The sequence below is a fragment of the Phymastichus coffea genome, unplaced genomic scaffold, assembly GCF_024137745.1.
Source record: "Phymastichus coffea isolate CEN01 unplaced genomic scaffold, Cenicafe_Pcof_1.1 PCOF00007, whole genome shotgun sequence".
In the NCBI taxonomy this organism is placed as follows: Eukaryota; Metazoa; Arthropoda; class Insecta; order Hymenoptera; family Eulophidae; genus Phymastichus; species Phymastichus coffea.
In genome coordinates, this window is record NW_026706818.1 from 4334304 (window position 1) to 4347920 (window position 13617).

The following is a 13617-nucleotide window of genomic DNA, read 5'->3' on the forward strand; positions in this document are numbered from 1 at the left end:
TTCAAGGTCAACTTTGTTTTTTTAAATAGGAACCCCCATTTTTGACCCCGGATTCGGAAAGAGCGGGAAATTTTACGTCCAAAACGGTATTTTTAAATTTTTTTTCATGGCCTAGAGAAGGTCGATTTAAGGTCAAATGCTTGAAAAACTGCCTAAAAGCGTTTTTTTAATTTTTAAGATATCGAAAAATGACCTCTACAAAATTTGTTCAGAATAGAGTGGGCCACCCAATGCACCAAAAACCTTTGACCTTTAACCTCATTTTGAAGGTCATTTCAAGGTCGAAGTGTTTTTTGTAATGGAAACCCCTCTTTTTGACCCCGGATTCGCACATAGCGCGAAATCCGACGTTTGGATAAGGTATTGTGTTGAGTTTCGCGCTATGTGCGTATCCGGGGTTAAAAAGAGGGATTTCCATTACAAAAAACACTTCGACCTTGAAATGACCTTCAAAATGAGGTTAAAGGTCAAAGGTTTTTGGTGCATTGGGTGGCCCACTCTGTTCTGAACAAATTTTGTAGAGGTCATTTTTCGATATCTTAAAAATTAAAAAAACGCTTTTATGCAGTTTTTCAAGCATTTGACCTTAAATCGACCTTCTCAAGGCCATGAAAAAAAATTTAAAAATACCGTTTTGGACGTAAAATTTCCCACTCTTTCCGAATCCGGGGTCAAAAATGGGGGTTCCTATTTAAAAAAACAAAGTTGACCTTGAAATGACCTTGAACATGACCTCCAAGGTCAAATCCAAGGTCATAGAAACATGGCCCCCTCAAAGTTGAGTAACTTTTGTCTGAAACTTTTTTCGATAAAACTCACACCAATCTAGATATCTGAGTGGATCACTTAAAATGGGCCACCCTGTATATATATTAAGGGTTAGGGGTTATATGTTATATTAAGGGCGCGAGGTTAATGAGCGGCTAAACGAGAGGAGCCGCGTTCGGTTCGCGAGAGAGAGAGAGCGCGTAGGGGCAATGACCGGGAGGGGAGGCTCCGACCGGCAGTATGACTGTGCCACTCAGTCTGTCAGCGTCGAGCTAACCTTTTTCCGAGCCGTTCCAAGTTTTCCCGGTGCGAAGTGCGAAGCTGAGCATTGCGAACTTGAGTGCGTGGGTGTGCTAGCAGTAGCAGCAATAGCAGCAGCAGCAGCGGTAGCAGCAGCAATATCGGCAGCAGCCCCGACAGCAACAGCAGCAATAGCGACAGCAACAACATCAGCGGCAACAGTAATTGAGTTCGCGGTAATCGCGGTTTTCTCTCTCTCTCTCATTTAGCGTGTTCTGTCATTCGCGCAAGCGTGCGCCAGTCTCTCGGCAAAACCCCCGTGTATTTGATTTTGCTAAATAAAGTGAGCATTAATCGTCATCTTTAAATTAAATAGTCGTTATTGTGTCATTCCTTTGTCCGGAGGTCGCGTCAGTATTTGTTTACAGTCGATTCGAATTCGCCGGTAGCGTAGCACGAATCACGTGAATATCGGTAGGCGGGAATCGTCAACCTAGGTTCCAGCGGCGGCCGCACGAGCGCTACTAGTAAGGGCGACAGCGCCGCCAAGCGGTGAGTTGGGGGAACCCAGCTCGGAATAGTAAAGAGATTCTGCGCAGGCGCACTCCGAGACAAGGTAGGTTGCTGTGCTTTGAGTACAGAGATAACTAGGCGTCGTCTAGTCTTAAATAAAGGTACGTTTACGAGATTACAGACTAAACGGCAGCCTGTTACAATATATTTTTTTTTCAATTTTTTATTTCAGATTAAAAAATAAAAATTAACGCTCTGAACGTTTTAAATTTATTATTAGCTTACTTTCAAACTCTACAAATACCTGAAAGTGAGACAAATTATAAAGAGATTCAATTGTCGGAAAGAATTAAAAGCATTTTAATAGATTCCGTGAATGATTTCAATGAAGTAGATATGATCGTTGTAGATACATTAGATTTTCAAGAAGATTACAAAGATCATGCTGCAAAAATAGTAGAAGATGAAGTTCAACACCATTTTCCTGACGATTTCGAAGCACCCACCGACCATTGTACCAAAGACAATGAAGATGTCAGTTTTGAATATAAGCAAAGAGCCGTAGAATACTGGAGAAGTGGCAAAAAAAAAAATTTAAGTGTTGAAAGTGTACGTCAAAAATTTAAGAAAGTTTCATCTGTGAGTCAGTTGAAACGTTGGGCTCATACAGTCAACAAAGGTGGTACTTATAGAGAAAAAATTGCAAGAATTTGTCAGTACACTTTTGATAATTTTAAAGCAGCAGTAGACGCTGGTTACATCATTCATGATCGTGACATACGTCGATGGGCATTGCAAGCTCAAAAGATTATAGGATCAGAAGATGTAAGATTCAAAGCTTCGGATAACTGGCTTTGTAAATTCAAGAAAGCTCATAGAATAGTATCCCGGAAAATAAATAAGTTTATAACCAAGAAAACACTAGAAAGTAATTCAGAACTAACGATTAAAGCAAATACTTTTATTGCTGATCTTAAAGCAGGCATAAGAATAATTGGAATTCATAATGTGTTTAATTCTGATCAGAGCGGATTCCAACTGGAAATGCACTCCGGAAGAACGCTAGCGGTTGAAGGAGAAAAGCAGGTACAGTGTTTAGTACAGTCAGTTTCTTCAACAACCCACAGTTATACTATACAGCCACTCATATCAGCCACAGGAGAATTACTGTCACCACTCTTTTTAGTTTTGAAGGAATCTAGCGGTGAGTTTGGACCCATTGTTGAAACCACTTTATTTAGACCCGAAAATGTTTACGTAGAAGCATCTAAATCTGGAAAGTTGACTACAGGTATACATAATCCCATCTAGTTACAATTAATGTCATTATAAATGATTTTACAAATAAGATTTTTGATTTTAGATCTCTTTAAAATATGGCTGCAAAAAGTATATTTCCCTAATGTAGGTTCCAATACGATGCTGTTGCTTGACTCCTGGAGCGGTCATTGTGACAGTGCCATAGAAACTGTAACTCCACGTGATAAAATTATAAATTTTAAAAAAATACCGACTGGCACAACGGGAAAAATTCAGCCACTTGATGTTTTTGGATTTCGCATATGGAAGAACTTTGTCCGCCAATTTTCAGATACCGTAATTTTGATAAATTATGATTTGGATTTACATAAAAGAAACAACATCATTAAACTTCAGTCGTTAGTTCACAATCAATTATCTTCACCAAGATATACTAATCTTTTTAAATATTCCTGGTTCAAGAGTGGTTACCTCACTAAAAAACCAGAAAATTTTGACAATCCTGTTGCTTACAGTTTTGGAGATTCCTGCAATACACATTGTGACATAGAAGGATGCAAAAATGTGGCTATTATACGTTGCGGTTAGTGCAAAAAATCATTATGTTTCGAGCACTTCTATGAAGAATATCATTATTGTAAGAAGTATGAACAATAAATCCGTCCTAATTTTTTTGATTGTTTTTAATTGGTAACTGAATGAATTATAGTCACGCATATAAAAATCATTTAAATATATATTACTTGGCAGTTTACAATTTTAGTCACAAGAAAGGAGAAAAACTCAACCAACAAAAACAATGGCAATGCTATCAACCCTCCTAATCACCGAATGGCGATGGTAATAAACCTCCCCCTAATAACCCTCCTAATATCCCCCAATGGCATTGCTTACAACCCCCCATTAACCTCCTAATAACTCCCCCCCCCCCCCAATAAGACCCTCCCCCTAATAACCCCCTAATAACCCCAGTAGTTAGCAGGGTTGATAACGTTGCCATTATGTTATTCGGTGGGTTGCAAGCATTGCCATAAGGTTGCAAGGGGGCTCAGCTATGTCTTCGGGCTATTAGTGGGGGGCTAACGGCATTTTCATTGGAGGTTTTTAGGGGGTTATTAGGGGGGGTTGTAAGCAATCTGATAGTACGGGTTAGTGCGGGAAATTGCCATTGGGATATAAGGGGAGTTTTAGAAATTGCTACTGGGTGATGGATCATTTTTCCGGACAGATTCGGAATCGGCGCAACAAAATACTTTGGAAAAACGTTGTCCCAGTTCTGGGTCTTGTTGGGTGATATAATCTTGAATTGGTACATATTTTTCGTATTCTATCCACGATAATAATTTTTCCAATTTTTTAAGCTCATTATGAACTTTTTTTCAAAAATAGGAATGGAGAAGGTAAAAATTTCGATGACATAAATTAGGGGTTGCAACCCTCGTGGTCGAAACTGCACGAGATAAATGTGTTTGTACAGTATAAATGATGCTTAACATATTTTACACTAAATTATCAACACCACCTGTAATGTATTGAAAACAATTTTTTAGGGATGGTTTTTCAACTTTAAGGGGGCAGTTTGAAAAAAAGCTTGACTAGATTAACTTTATTTTTGTATTTTATGTAGGGTAATATTTTTTCCAATTTTTTTCGGGTTATTTTAATTTTTTTCATAAAAATAGCCATGAAATAGATAGTATTTTAAATAAAAAAAATAAGGGTTGCATCCCTTGTGGTCGGAAATGCATGTGCTAGTTTGCTTTTCACACGAGAAGTGATATGAAATTTGTTTGGTCGTAAAATATCAATTAGATGCTGAGATACATTGGAAAATCTATTTTTGGGGGTGAACTTTGAGGGTTGTTTTCACCCCCTCAAAGTGTTTTTCCGCCGATAAAAAAAAATACGTATGTCTTATTTTTTGATGAACTATAACATATCAAAAGATTATTGAAATCGGTGAGGTCGGGTTGGGGGGGTTTCCTTGTAAGTGCCCTACTATCGAAGGAGAGCGAGAGAGAGAGAGAAACCATCATATAGCATACCAAACACCCTACCAACTTCTAAAGCATCCTACCTTCACAACCTCTGTAGGTGGGTTGAGTGGGTGGGCGGTTGGCGATGGGTGGGGGGCACTCTGTCGAAGGGCCCTCTGGCTTCTGTCACAGGACATACACATACGTATACCTTATGCATTGCCGACGCATCTTCAATGCATAAGATACATCGATTACCTTTTAGATACTCAGCGGGAGGTGTCAAAGGTACATCAAATGCGTTTTAGACACTCAGCATAAGGTTTTACTCTGTAGAAGGGGCCCACTAACACACGGGAGGTATCAAAGGTACATCAAATGCATGGGGTCTCACCTTATCGCGATAAAAATAAAATCATCGGGCGGCCTCTTTGTGTCCCAGAACATACACATATCCCTTATACATTGGCGGCATCCTTTGTCGGCTCCTTTGAGTCCCAGAACACACATTGCTTATCTACTCCATACCATCAATGTACTTGAAGAAAGAGATGTACTTTTCCTTATTTTCTACGAAAAGTGTAACTCAACCTTTAAAATTGTTTGCAGTCGCGACCTCTTTGATAATGAAGTGCGAGTCGTATCTGGAGAGATTATGAAAATACTATGGGAATGAACGATGCGTTTGATAGCTGAGATTGCAGGAATTATGTGCAGCTCCCTTGTAAATGAAATAAACGAGGTGAGCAAGTATCAATAAGGTAAAAGGTTTTTTATTTCCTCTGCATGACCGACGTCGCACTGATAACCCTAGCACCGATTTCATGGGAGTCAACGAAATCAACTATTGATACATTTGTAAAAATATAATAATAAATACAAAATTAATTGAAGAGGCAAATATATAGTTGTACCTCATAGATGGTAGCGAGATTGGAGCCGTCATAAAAAAAAGAAGAAAAACTAATTAAAATTTTAACACACTGTCTAAATGAATTTTCAGATTTAGTGCCTATAAGAACTCCATTAAAAAATCAAATTTGAAATTGCTCTCTTAAAATCAAATGATGTATCAAAAATTGTATTTTATAAATGCTCGCCAAACAGGAATGATCTAATTTTCAAAAAAGAATCTAAGATGATCTATATTTTCTCAGCCAGTCTTTAGCTATCAGAATCTCAGATGATCTGGATTTTCTTAGCTAGCCTCTCGCTAACTCTGTATTGCCCTTACTATCGCTGTTCTCGCTAAATATTTCTCCGTTCGCTGTATTGCCGCCTGCTGTATATTTCTCCGTACGCTGCACCTACCTAACTAAAATTTTGACTACGTCGCGCTCGCTTTCAAGTACTCAAGATCCAATCAGCGTGCGAGTACTTACCTTTATTAGCTAAAGGAGAGGGGGTATCTGCTCTTTGTGCACGCTTCTAGCGAGTGAACTTAAAGAAAAGTTCTGACAAGCCTATTCAAACAGACTTTCGACTTTCCACGGTGACTGTGCTACGGCTATGTAACATGTGTATGGTAACATCTGCTACGGCTCGTATCCAGTGTCATGCTCAATCAGATATGTTTAGTTTCGTCTGCTTTTAAAAACCGGTAGTGTGTGCGTGTGCGATGGTTTCTTTTTATAAATTCATTATAAAAAAGATAAGTTAGTCATAAATTGTTTTCAATCGTTCTTTGTTAGACTGATTTTGTTCCTTTTTTATTCTTTTCAGTTTTGTCGTTGTTCTTGCTGTTTTGTTGCTGAAAATTCTGCTGTTGCTATTATTTTTTTCTGCTGTTATTGTTTTTGTTAGTGCTATTTATTATTGGTATTGTATTTTATTATTCTTATAAGTAGTGATAGCGGTAAGTCATATTTTTTTTATTATTATATCTAATATTATATATATATGTATATATATACATATATGTATATTAAAATCTTTTCTTTGCTCACTTTCCTTCCTGCCACTGCTGCTGTTGTGTCTTTTGCTGCTATGCTGTCCTCTTTGCTGCTGTACTGATGCTCCCATGTGCTGTGGTGTCTGCTGCTGTTGTATCTGCTACTGCTGCTGAAATCGCTGCAGCTTATATTGATGATACTCTTGTCACTTTCAGTTTATTTCAGATAAAGTGAGTACGTATTTAATATATATGAATAATATAAAACTATATGTATAATATAAATTTAACTTTTTTTTTCTTTTCCAGATAATAAAAGTCATTTTGAAGGAGATGACATCGTCTCCTCCTCCCATGAAACAGCCACTAGGGGGATCAATTTTTGATCCCCACTTTGTAGATCCCCGACTATACACGGAGTATGGTTAGGTCGTATATGATCTTCCGCTACCATCCTTTGCTTCCTACCTAGAACCTATAAAGTGTGCAGTAGAGAAGCAAAAGCTGCTGCATGAGAAGCAGCAATTAACGTAGATGAATTTAAGTTTTTTTTTCTTTATATATATGTGTGTGCACGTGTATGTACATGAGCGCGCGCATATGTATGTGTCTGTGTGGGTGTGTCTTTTTCCGAAAAGGTAGAGAATGCTTTTTATGCACTACGACAAGAGCCCTACGAAGCTCCCCGTGTGCGAGACTCGCAAAGTTGCTGAGGCAACTTGTCTGGTCGGATGGACGGACCAGATCCTACTTCTCTCAAAGTAGAACCCCTACCCACTAAACTCCAGCCTCATTATCTTTATCTTCTGTAGTACTTTATTCCCCAGGAAATCGCCGCTAGGTATTTTTTCACAGTAGAGGTACGAACTAATTCTCTCTATCTTCTTTTCCTTTCCCTATGTCCTTCAATCGCTGCTATTTGATTGAAGGTTCAGTATGGGGTGATCTCTTCTTTAAGGACTGTTGTCGTCTTTTTTTTCGACATCGTCCGGTCATCCTTTGGACAGCTCCTCTCTCGATATCTACGTTCCTTTACATCGGGTGCGGCAGTCTGAGCGTAATTCAGTGTCTTTCACTGATTTGCCAAGGTAGGAGAGCATTTTAAAAATCTGGCGCCTCAATAGTCTCTCATCCCCAGAAACTACGTTCTTTCGCATCGGATGGAGGGATCTGAGCGCAACCCAATCACCTACGTTCCACTGCATCAATGTGGGAAGCTAGATGTTCCATTGACTCGCACTATTCCCACACATCTCTTTCCTTTCCTTCCATTTGGAAGACTTCGATAACTTCCTTAGCGACGTCAGTTGTAGCATTTCATGTTGTCTGACAAGCAAGTTTTCTGGCGAAATCCCCTTGTGAAGTGTGCTTTCTAGCTTTTGTTTTTGTACGTCAAATCTTGGACATGTGAAGAACATATTTCTAGCGTTCTCTTCTATTCTTTCACATCTTGGACATTTTGGTGAGTCCTCATACTTATACTTATATAGGTGTTGCCGAAAGCACCCGTATCCAGTGAGCATCTGTGTCAGGTAGTAGTTATGATCTCCATGTTAGCGGTTGACCCATTCCGATATCCGTGGGATAATCTGGTGAGTCTATCTGCCCTTTTCGGAACTGTCCCACTTCATCTGCCAGCTTTGAAGGCTTTACTGCCTATCTCTTTTCTTTCTGTCATCTGTTACCAGTTCTTTTCAGCTATGGAACTGGTACATTTTCTTCTGTTCTTCAGTCAATATTTCCATTGGCAGTAGTCTTGAGATGACGTGTACCGCATCTCTTGAGATGGTTCTGAACGTACTAGCCATCCTTAGTGCCATTTTTCTGGTCCACTACGTATATTCTCCTTTGGCACTCCTGTCTATCTAGTTAGACATATATTTTGCATTAGGCGGAATAGTGCTTCCGCGACTGCAGATATTTTACTGCTCGCGTGCTCAACTTGGTCACTAAAACTGAGGCGCGCATCAATCATTATGGCGAGGTGACATATGGATGGTAGTGACCCTATTTCATATTCCCTAACTTGCAGTGTCACAGTTTCGCGTACCTTTCTGTTGGTTCTAAACGTTACTTCTATCTTATATTTGACTATCTTGAGTACTGATTCGTCCTTCCAGGAAGCATATTTACTGAATATCTGATTGAATAGGTTTTTGATATCCTCGAGATACTCGCCAACGATTATTAGGGCGACATCATCTGCAAACGCGACAAGCGTTACCATACTTGGGGATTTCAGTTTCAGTAGCCCGTTGTACATTATGATCCACAAGAGGGATTCTAGTATCGAGCCTTGTGGCACTCCACCAGTGGCTATGTAGATCTTCAATCCATCGTCAGTGTCGTACTGCAAGATTTCGTCCTTCAAGTAGCTAGCTACGATCTTCTGCAGGTACTTTGGGCTACCGAACTCTTCGAGAGATTCCATGATGCGGTCCCAAATCGCAGAATTAAACGCATTCTGCATGTTCAGTATCACTACTTCACAGTAGTGCTTGTCGCCGTTTTTCCATCTAGTCTATGTAGTCGCTTCTTTTGCAATGTTAGTTACCAAGTTGATGGCTTCGGTAGACCTTCCTTTGCGGAAACCGTACTATCTGTCCGACAGGTGTTTCTTAGCTATCAACTCTATTCTTGCGTACAAGATCCGTTCGAGGATCTTGCCTACCGAGTCGAGCTTGCAGAGTGGACGGTATGACGATGATTTATCTGGTGGCTTTTTCCCTTTCAGGAGGAGGACAAGCCTTTGCATCTTCCACTTGGCTGGGAAATATCCCTCTTGCAGGCACCTATTGTACATGTGTAGAAACATTTCCGGTGCAATGTTTATTGCCTTTTTTAATTCCATTTTTTAAACCCATATTCGAGACGCCATCAGGTCCGGGAGCTTTTTTGTTTCCCAGTCTCGCATACGCAAGTTTAAGCTCTTCTAATGTTATCGGCGGTATCACTTTCTCCGTGTTAAGGTCACCGATTTGCTGTTCCGGTTGTTGCGGGAAAAAGTTAGTAACAATCTTTTCCAGCGGGACCGGACATGTGGGTGAAGACAGTGGCTGAGCTTTCACCCTTTTGTGTGTGTTTGTATGTGTATGTGTGTATTTTGTTATTATTAAAGATGATAATTCTCTTTTTTCCTTTTACAGGCTGAAGTTTCCCGTTTTCTCTTCTTCTGTGCGCTGAGGTTGACTCGCGTGCGCGAGTTAACTTCTTGCGCGTCACAAGCTTGTCGCGACGTGCAAGAAGTTGTCGCCATACGTAGCAGGAAGGCGCTACGCAAGAGACGGACTCGATGGGATACGTGTATAAGTGCTGTCCGAACAATTCATGCTCTTCTCTCCAATGATCGAGAAATCATTGAAGATCAGAAGCAAGATATGAGAGTACTTCCTGATGCAAGAGCGAAAGAGATGATATTGCAGCACCAGCAGCAAAGAAAACGCAGGATGAGTCGAATCAACGACTCAAACAGATGGCTGTTCCCTCTCCTCGGCTCTTTCGAGGCAAATGTGGAGAACTTGCCTCCTCCTCCACCACTGCAACCACCACCACCATTCCAAAGAAGACCTCTTGCCAACGTTGAAAATAATCAAACGTGGTGGTGGTAGCTTGGTTCAGGATGTGACGCCATGCCGACAAAGAAATTCGGCGAGAAAGATGAAGTAGAAAAAATTTTACGACGCCCTGTTTTGAATTTTTCCGAAAATCTAAAAAACCAGTATAACGGTTTTAAAATTAACATAGTTATTCCATAAAAATTGCATATTCATATATTTTTCCATTTTTTATTTGTGAAATCGTATCAATAACCCGCAAAGTTCAATTAAGAGTAGCATATTTCAATATCTGCAAAAGGCATAATTTTATGAGATATTCATCGAAGAAACACAAGAATAATTGCACTTTTAATAAATTCAGTTTAACAATTTAGTTCAAATATTGACATGTTGCTAATAAAAGTTCAGAACAATGTTTTTCCCTCTCTTAATGTATTAATATTTTATATTACATATTAGTCGAAAATTATGCTCCAAGAGTTTTCATTAATTCTTAATAGTTAATTAAATATAATAATTAATACTAATAGTTAAAATAGAAAGATAATAATTGAATATCTTTACCATAAATATTCGATAAATTCTACAAAATATTCATTACAAATATAATTTTCGACTGATATCAACGGAATGAATTAACTTGTAAAGAACTTTGAGCGAAAATACAATAAATAAATAAGTTACCTAAAAAAGGGAAATAATATAAAAACGGTACATTAAAGGCCATCTCTTGAGAAAATGGACCAAACATAAAAGTTGCCGCCCTCAATCGTCTGAAAAATTCTCGTCCTCCGGCCAATTAGGAGGACTATTTTCAGCGAGAGAAACCCTTAATCAATCTAAAACCAAAAAAAAGAGGCCTTAGGATGCCCGAGGAAGAGATATTTCACCTCCAACAGCCCTTCGAGGGCATGAGTCACCTAAAAAAGATTTGAAGGAGCTGTCTCACACCATCGTTGACTCCAGAAAGGAAGCCAAAAACCACCAATAAATCCTGAGAACGCAAAGCTCTATTATATTTTAAAAAGTATTTGCAGAAATATATATTTTCCTGAAAATAAATATAAGTCCAATTTTAGTTTTTCCGTATTAAAGCTCTTCATCTTATCCAATTCCGAATCGACTTTTTACCCCGCGAGGTAGAAAGATTTGACTCGCCTGTTTTATGTTCATACGCAAGTCGCCTACGAGACCCCGCTTGTCTAAATGCAAGTCGCTTAGAGGCCCCGTTTGATACATAAAATTAAGTGACAGTATTCAAATAGAGTTGCCTGGTTTAAGCACGGAAAAGTGCAAACCAAAAGATCTCAAGTAAAATATAGTCTCAGTTTCGTAACACTTGATTACTTTAATCAAGATTTATTTTTTAATATTGTAACGAAAGCTCGTTCGTTAACCATTTTTTTAAGGTGGGCAAGTGAGGCGCACTCGCTCATAGCAATTGAGGCGGGAAGGGGGAGAAGGCAAAGAAATGAAAATGGTTAGGAAATTATATACAAAACACAAATTCGCATTTAAACGAATCTAATTAAATCAAATCAAAATCAATTTACACTTATATTTCAAAACATTACATGAATAACCGCATAATAATAAACCGCATTATAAAATGAACCCTTAAAATCAGCTTTTACAAACTCTTAATCTAATAAACACAACGGTGTTGCGAACACGTCTTAACACTGAAGAATAATGAAGAACAAGTTAACTAACTAATCGCGCTTACAAATCTATACAAAACACGACGCGCGTCGCCCGGCAGATGACCGCCTTGACGATGAACCGACTTAGGCTACTTAGCTAAAAAAGAAAGTCGCCCGGGGAAGGATCGCCTGGACGATTTTTCTTTGAGTGATTTATGACACCGACCGTAATTAGGGCAGGTAGCCGGCGTAAGCACACCTTGTTACCTACCTAACACTTAAAATTACACACTGTGCCATCGTCGAAGAGAGAGAGAAAGACAGAGAGAGAGATTAACTCGCGTGACTTGACCTGTGATACTGGAACGGGAGGCCTGGCTGCGCCCTGCGCACGATGTTGCCGGTCGTCACTGGGCAACTCCTGCCGGCTTCCCAAGTAGCGTCCCGAGCAGATGCAGGAACAAGTCGTCCTCTGCCCTCTCGGTCCTTCTCGGTTCCTTGGCGGTATGTTTGTTCGGCTGACCCTTTGTTCTCAATTGCACTTTCGACTCTGTACTTCCGATCGACTGGAAACCTTCTGACTGACTGCTCAACTCACTACCATCTGTGTCGCTCGTTTTTTCTTCCGCGATCTATAGCTTCTTCGTCCTTCTTTTTCTCTCTCCACTTGACCTACTTATTAGGCGGCGCGCGAGCAATGCGCTAATTGGTAGGCGACCCGCGCCTGCATAACCTTGCGTAGGGCACGCACGCCCCCAACCATCTCCCTCTCTCTTTCTAACACCTCTATACTGTCGTCAGCGTAACAGCTTCAGGCCTGCTCGGCCTTGCTCGGCAATTTTCGTCGGCTGAAACAAAGACCATGTACTATATTAGGCGCATTCTTAAATGCGCCTAACGCTGGTCACCATGCCTTTCCGAGAGAGAGGGGGAATCAGGAAGAATTCCGACGAGATCAAACGCAACGCTTGCTCTCGTTACAATTTGACATATAGTTTAATAATAATATTAATAAAAAAATTAATAATTAATGGTAATAGATCAACTAGTGTATTGATCAAATTCAATTCAGCGTCCTATCCCGGAAGATTATATACATATATATATATATATATGTATATAATATATATATAACGGGGGAGATAAATCTGAAAATGGGAAATTAATTTAAGAACAAACTCCCACGATGCAGAGCAAACCGCCGCTCCGTTAAACACGTATGATAATACGTGTATTCGCCTTAACGTCAGATGATTTATCCTAGTTGTCTTCTATTAAACGGAGTTGAACTCACCTTAAGTCACATGTTTTGTGACACTCATTGAGTTTTAAGTGTGAGCGACATTACTCCTAATCTTCTTAATCCCCTAGATGTAATTGGATTAAAACCTAAGCCTTTTACAATTACTTAAGCTACTAGGAAAATTAAATGACGAAAACGGCGAATAAATTTCACAGACTTTAATTAATAAAAATTACTACAGTCTTTGTAGGGCCGAAAGACTGACGCACGCGAATAGGATTTTACAATTAGTAATATTAGGTGAGAAAGAGAGAGGGAGAATATTCGAATTATACCGCGAACTAACGCTCGACGCGAATATACAAAAAATAACGCTATTACGAATATACAAAATATCGAATGTATTTTGTATCGCTTAATATGACGGGAGGTGCACCTACCATGCGGTGCAATTACGGTGATCAGCCGTAATTGTTGCAAAAATTTCAACTGCCGCTGCCCCTCTATTATCAGCTGCGCTGCTTCA

At 39.5% G+C, this 13617-nt stretch overlaps 1 protein-coding gene across 4 annotated transcripts in view; it reads right to left on the reverse strand.

Moving 5' to 3' along the window:
* The window catches only part of LOC131669076 (glutamate receptor ionotropic, kainate 2-like), a 1402504-nt gene that overhangs the window by 556856 nt on the left and 832031 nt on the right, over positions 1–13617 (reverse strand). The window lies entirely within an intron of this gene.